Here is an 8,175-nt window from a genome sequence, read left to right on the forward strand (position 1 = left end):
ATGGAAGGGTCCTCGCAAAATCCTGTGTACCCTTGTCAGCAAAGCCGCCATTTTGTAAGAAATAGGTCAGCGGTAGTGATGTCATACGTCAACATTGTTCTACATATTAGGCAATTTCTTTGAGGTGAAGGTCGGTTGAACACGAGTAAACACAAACGCCCAATCCTTCCGATTACACTGTATATTTTGCGTATAGTTCAGATACTTTTTCATGAAACTAACTTCAGTATCTACATAGCCTTGTTCAATATCATACCAAACGTGCATATAGGGTTTACGGTGTTTTATTCTTTGAACGTTTTTGATTGTTTGAATCATATTTACATAAGAAATTGACATATTTAGTGCAATACACCATATTCTAAACCTTTACACAAGTGTTAGAAGATCAAACGTAGCCATAACTGCAACTACTTTAGTTCCTCTGATATGTACAATATTCAATTTATTTGGACTAATATTGCATATGAACAGGTTAATGAACGGTGATTTAATTCAACCTTATATGTAAAACTGATAATATTAATGAAAATGATTTATATATGGTATGAAATGTATATGCACACATATTTAAAGGAATTGTCTTGTTCATTGCATAATTTCGTGTCGTTTTATAGACAAAAGAATGATGCATATTGATCGGCCAGGTGCGCGTTTGTTGGAAACGTTTTATGATTCTCTATCATTGTTTTCGATAATATAATCAATTCATATTCGATTAAATAATATTGTGATGACAGGATATCAAACTCTAACTACATTTATAGGAAAATTGTTGAAAAATATATATACCATCTCATGTGTTAATTCGGACAAATCTTACATCCATATTCTAATATATAGTTCCATATATGAAAAGCTATCTTTTTGCATCTTTCATTGCATACGCATACATAATCATAAACAAACAGAATTCTTATCCCAAACAAAATATTCGGGTGTTGTGAAATATTATTTTTATTTACGTTACATTGATGCCAAACAGGTGCGCGTGTTGTTCACAATGAGATACGCTGTCAAACCGTCTAATTGTTGATATATTCAGGACACTATTTAAATGGAAAAATCAGTCATTTTATGTTTTGTCTAAAGAGTGTTAAATTCTGACTTAGAAGCCGAGACCTTTTATACAATTAATGGAAATTAGGGGAGATATATAAATATACTAATCAGCATACCAATGTCGTCTTTTTCAGACGTCGCAAAATGCACAAAACAAGCAATGACAACTAAAATGTTGTATTTTATTACATTTGAAGATATGGCTAGTATTCTGGTAATAAAGATGCAAAATTAGTCAAATTACATCTACACAAACAGGAGAATATGGGAATCTAAGAACTAACTTATATATCAGATACGGCCATCCAAATCGCTATTACGAGCTTTCACATGTAATACGTTGTCATTTTTCTTGTAAATTGTTAAACTACCAAACTGCATACGCTCACATTGGGGAACTTTGAATTGGAATAGTTTGGTTCACCGTGAACATAAAATAACGAAAATATAGCGTCCGTATCCACAACAAATTCTCTCCAAGTGATCTGAGTTACATTGACATAGTGTTACGCATAACGGAGTTATGCCCCCTTATCATTATACGTGTATGACCTCTCTGTCGTCGTTTGACGTCATAGAAGAGGGGGCGGTGGGGTAGCCTAGTGGTTAAAGCATTGGCTCGTCACGCCGAAGACCCGGGTTCGATTCCCCACATGGGCACAATGTGTTAAGCCCATTCCTGGTGTCCCCCGCCGTGATATTGCTGGAATATTGCTAAAAGCGGCGTAAAACTAAACTCAGTCAGTCAGTCAGTCAGTCAGTCAGTCATAGAAGAAAATCCATTTTTGACATTTATTGCGAGTCATTTTTAATGTTGAGCGTATAACGTTATGCACAAGCACATAAACCCAATTCATATACACTTATGTCGTTTAGATATCAGGCTGTATTTTCTTCGCTCACACTTTCCGTAAAGATGCCACATTAAAATATTCGTAGCACAGTGCTTTTATCGGTGCGCAGTAAAAAGCGGATAAATTTACTGTTTTTTAAACGCATAACAAACTTTGGACAACATTTAGCAGTGTCTATATCTCAAACCGCCAAGGTAGTTGCACTTACATTTATACCAACGGATAGGAAATTTAATATTCTACATTTCTGTGTAATTTTATAGCCGTACGTAGATCCAGGACCACGCGAGCGCAAAAGACCATTCTTAATGAGGCCTCATGAATATTCATATCTGTACCAAAACGAGGCTAAACTTGGCAAGGACACAATCGCATAATGGCGACAAATCTCAATGTATACTTCCTGGTTTCAAATTTCCCTTGAACGGTACATTACGAAACTGTCCAGTAGTTCAGGAAAATCGCAGGGAAATGGGAAGTGGCTACACAAATGTTTCTGTAGCATATCCACGGATTTAAGGGTGAATAATTACTGTACATCACGACACATCACGATAAGTCATATGACCTAGATATCTAGGTAACGTTTACCATGTTGTGCAGCATTTATGAAGGGAAGCTACTCTAAAGTCACAATAGTGGAAATATTACCAAGGGAAGTCAATTACGTTTACTTTATCAACATATGAACAAAGCAAAAGACTCAACGTATTTCCTGACCTGGATTTAAATCATCCGCTTCCACATGGGAGTAGTGTTGTTAATTCTTGAGCTGGATAATCGAGATTATAAGTAATATGTAGATCAAGATAGCTCTCCTCGAGTGGATCTGGACCAAACAAAATTGTATTATTCATGTGATGAAATTATTTGTTTGGTATTTTTTCTGTTTAAAATGTTTTGTCCTACCGACTCTGTTTTATAGATATAGGGTATTTATTCACGCATTTATTTTCAGTTGTACCTACTGGTGATGGGGATGTGCGCGTAGCTGCATGTTACAATCGCAGAGGAAAAACGAATTGCCACATCATCATGTAGAAACTATTTATTTCAATCAACATGAGTGGGACACAATGTGCAAGACAAAACTGGATGATTTTGTTCAAGTTCTTTCTTGACTGATTTGGAGGTGAATAATTATTTTACCTAAATGGACTTATGGTACCTGCATGGGGAATATTTGAACCAATTTTCAATACTGTGTTACTATACCATAAAATTGAGTTATAGTAAATCTGGTGTATTTCTTCTGTACCACTGTAACTGAAGACCTTTTTAAGGAGAACATGTTATCAGGTTAACATAACAGGATTCACACTACAGCAAACAATTTACCCAAATAAATAACGAACACCTGGAGTGCAGTTAATAAAAATTTATTTTGAAATGGTGTCTTAAAAGTCCAATAACAATAGACACATTCACAATAGCTTCAAACTGTAACACTGATAAATAACAATAAACTTTTCAGAGGATGCAAATTGAAAATATATTGGGTGCAATATTTTTGTTGATAGAAATATCTTTTTAGATTAGTCTGACATGAATGGCAACAACTACAGCTAGATCAATTCATAATTTATCATAGTTTCTCCCCTTACACATTATCATAATCTCTTACCTATGATTTTTCTCTGATTCCCAACTAACTCTTTTCAAACAGGATGAAATACATTCTTTTTCATCAATTATTAATTAAACAGCAGCAAATGAGTTACATCTACAACTATGCCATTCTGAAAGACCTTTCTATTATGCAGCTAAATCCATCAATGTGTATCTATTACAGCTGTCTCTTTTTTCATCCATCATTTACACAACACAAAAGCAGGAAACAATTTCATTTACATTCATGTCTGTCACTTCTTGTGCTGTTTGGGCAAGGTACTTCACAACACCTGGGAAGATAATCAACAAATAAAAAAGTTCCAGCTAATCAGTGCCAATGTTGCATCACTAGTATCTCTTCGACCACACAAACAATAAATATATCTCTGGAATTACAAATATACATCAAGGTATAGAGGCTAACATCATTTCATATTTTAGACAGTATGGGCACTCAATATTTATGTATGCAAATAACATAGCATATAGGTCAAAGTTCAGTTGTATTAAATTCTTTAAAACCATGTCAGTTGGCAAAATTAACTTAATACGATCTGAGATTCTTCCTGTATCTGAGATGGTGACTGTGGTAAATTCCTTATGGGAGATTCCTGAGCTGGTGACATGCTCTCTGACTCTTAATGTAGTAGCATCTGAAATCGATATTTAAACACTAAATATATTTCAGTTGTTGTAATTAGATTGTCCAGTAATATGTCCTGTATCCCTGAAGTACTGGTCAGTATGCAGTAATTTTGAAAGTACATATTTATGATTTTTTTAACAGCATGTGTGTGTCCTGCATATACATGTACTTGAAATGTTACTTTGATTTGCAGCCAATCTAATTTCACTGATACAGAATATTTGCAAATAAAATTCCCTTGCAATCATGACAAGAGTGTCTCCATATGTCCATATGCTTTAAAAAAAATAATATAATGGACCGTTCATAATTTATGACTAGGGGGGTGATGATGATTTTAGGTGCGGTGTTTGTGGGGGTTGGGGAGTCTCCCAGTTTGTTTTGGGAGGCAGGGGGAGGGGTCAATTGTGAACATATGAACTAGGGGGGTGGTCACTGATTTTGAACATGACAATGTGTGTGTGTGTGGTGTGTTTGAGTGTGTTTGAGTGTGTTTGAGTGTGTTTGAGTGTGTGTGTGTGTGTGTGTGTGTGTGTGTGTGTGTGTGTGTGTGTGTGTGTGTGTGTGTGTGTGTGTGTGTGTGTGTGTGTGTGTGTGTGTGAGTGACATTCACATTGTACATGTGCCCCTAATATTAAAACATTGCATAGTGAACAGTTTGTACATTTCATTGTAGATCTAGACTATGCCATGTGCCGTAATTATTTTGTACTTACTATGAATCATTTTCCAGGATCTCTCCGTATTTTCGTACACCACTGCCTTCTTATTATCTTATTCTTGGGAATATGGTGAAAAGATACCGTAAAATCCTTACGGGCATCACTCCAACGCAAAGGCACACAGCAGTAATCTTTCCTTTTCGAGGTCGCCATTTTCAAAGTTAGGTCAACCTATTTAAGCCTCGCTTTCGATTTGACCTTGAGGTCATGCATATTGGCTAAGAATGGTCTATTCTCGCACAACGTTCACTTTTCAAACCGTATGAAAATGTGCGCCTGAAAATAAACTCGGCATCAAGGGGGTTAACCACTAGGTTACCCAACCGCCCCCCGTTGGACGTAACGGACGCCAAATCAGCGCCATGACAGTCATTCGATGTCTGCGGGCTGTAGGACTAAGGTGCCTGAGGCCATATCGGGAATTATAGCTAAAACACATGGAATTATCATGAAATGGCCCTCCTATTATCAGAAATTTGCGGGCCGCTGCAAATGATATTGGACTGCTCAACCTTAACGACGGGCCACTATCAGTTCTGTTGTCGAGTGACGTCATAGTGGGTGCGTGGGCAGACAATGCCAAAAGGCTGACAACACAAGATAGCGTCTGATTCACACTCCGGCACAGCGGTGACTTAACATAACATCACTGCCACAGGCTAATTTGCATATCACGTGACCGGACTTTTCTCTTGTTTGTAATCAAACGCGAGAAAATTCATAATAAGAAGAGACTGGACTCACGAAAGCTTTTCGGCGCTCTCTTCATAGTGTTTTACATTGTTACATATACATGTATAGAGAATACTACACGAGGTCTCATTACATACGAATTATACGAAACGAGTGTCCTTCCTATGGTATCTGACCGAGCGAAAGCGAAAGCGAGGTCAGATAACATAGGAAGGTCACGAGTTTCGTATAATTCGATGTAATGAGACCGAGTGTGGTATTTTATTTATTACCCACGTCTTACATGCATTAAATTGACGAAATAGCGTATTTTTGTTATGTTTTTTGGTTTCAAACCGAAACCGGTTTCATAAAGAGGTTGCGGAAGAGTTTGTACTGTAGTACAATATTTGCATGACGTCACACTGTAATGACGTCACTGCCTTGGTAACCGACGTCACGATGCATGTCAGTCATCGCTTCGTACAGCCTTCTACAGTAAACTACTCCGTAGCACCTCGTTTCTTGGTTTCCAGTTGCTTCATTCGGCTAACATCACTGGTGGAAACATTGCGTTTATGTTTTTCGACGGATATAATGTCTCAGTTCGACTCACAATTAAACACCGACACGGCAACGTTCGCAATGTTTACATTCCCACAATGCATTTAAGTTGTAGAATGAATGAATTCACGTGTTTGTTATGAATGAAAAAAATAGTTACGTCAGAATATGACCTAATTGAGAGGTCATCGGTTATCCAATCAAATCGTTAGAATCTCAGGTCAAGTCGTTACGACACAGGTCAACGCGATACGACACTCGTGTGACGTACGAGATTAGTATGCAACTACCCATACGCTGACCTCGTGGGTAATAAATATTCTTCCACAACGGCGACAGTAAGGTCTATGACAGTACATAAGTTGATATCAAACTGGCTGCATCGTTTGCTCTCCATCAGCTTCGATGACAGCACGTGGAGCCGTACAACTTATGTAAACAAAGGATCGCTACGCAAATCGAAATAGTGTTACATGTTTTAGGATATTTTCTCAATGAAACTAAACCATTCTATCATAGATATTTAATTAGTTGTGTAGACTCGTCAAAAATAAAAGAGTTGAGAAATATGTAAATTATATTGAATGGACGGTGCAAGATGTGACAAATCGTCCCATTTTCCTGGCCTGTGGCAGAGGTACTATGCTGGCTTGCCGCATGGAACTCTGGGTAGGAGATTGCGTCTGATTGTGTTGGTAGGGCAGCGTCAGCTCGGGAGATTGAACGAGCGCTTCTTGAACCAACCGATTCTCTTTGGGTCGAAAAATCGGATATCAATGAAACTGACAGCGATTTTGATAAAGACGAACTTGATAAACTCCAAATGGAAGGGAAATCAGCAAATACTCAAAAACAAACTTGCTGGGGGACCAAGGCATTCACTGGTGAGATTTGACGCTAGGCCTTATTATGTAGCAATTTCGATATAGTAAATAATGAGCCAGAAACTAACACCGTCACGATTTTGTCTTACAATTTTTTAATTTTTTTTGTTTTTTAGACTGGGCATCTCGACGTAATATCAACAGCGAAAAGGAAGAACTGGCCTAAATATTAAGAAAATTCTATGCTGAGTACCGCACTAAGAAAGCTGAGCTTCCCACCCCTAGCACACTGAGATCACTGAGAGCTGCAGTTCATCGTACTCTAAAAGATCCACCTTTCTCGGGCAACATAAACATAATGGCTGATAAAGAGTTTACAAACGCAAACAGCATGTTCGAATCTCGTTGTAAAGCCTACTTTGTAGAGGGAGGAAGATCCCTACAACACAAACCTTGAATTGAGCGAGGAGATATGGACAAACTGTCAGGATATTTGGGGGATTTAGAGAGTACTGACCCAACCAGGCTTCAAGAAATGGTTTGGTTCAATCTGTGTTTCTTTCTGGGAAGACGGGGACGTGAGGGTTGGAGAAGTTTCACCAAATCGACACTTCAACTGAAGCGTGACGATAATGACAAACACTTTCTTACCTTCACTTCGGCTGAGAAAACAAAGAACTGGCAAGGCAGTAATCCCTCTAATCAGGACTGTTCAGATGTCAGAATATACGAGAATGAGTCATCCAAGGATCCAGTCAGTATTTATCTCTTCTATCTGTCAAAACTCCACCCAGTATGCGATGCTCTTTTCCAGGCTTCTCGGAAGGATTTCGAGAAATCAGGAGTTTGATACAATAATGCTCCTATGGGAAAGAACATATTGGGCACCATTATGCAGTAGATTCCAAAAAGGCTGGTTTATCACAGGTATACACTTGTCATTCAGTCAGAGCTTCCACCATCACATACATGTTTCAGGCAGGTGTAGACGTAAAACAAATCTGCAACATCACGAAGCACAAGTCCGAGGAATCACTCAAGCATTACATTTCAGGGTCCAGTAGCGCGCAAAAGAGAGCATCTAGTGAAATCCTCCAGCATGTGTTGTCACCCAAGATGCCAACAAACGCTTTAGAATATCCGAATAGGCCAACCTGCTCACGTGAACGCCGATTTTCTGTTCAAGAAAATGTTGAAATGACTTACGGTTCATTCGACAT

Source organism: Haliotis rubra, unplaced genomic scaffold (assembly GCF_003918875.1).
Source record: "Haliotis rubra isolate DU_JTF1 unplaced genomic scaffold, ASM391887v1 Scf731, whole genome shotgun sequence".
Classification (NCBI taxonomy): Eukaryota; Metazoa; Mollusca; class Gastropoda; order Lepetellida; family Haliotidae; genus Haliotis; species Haliotis rubra.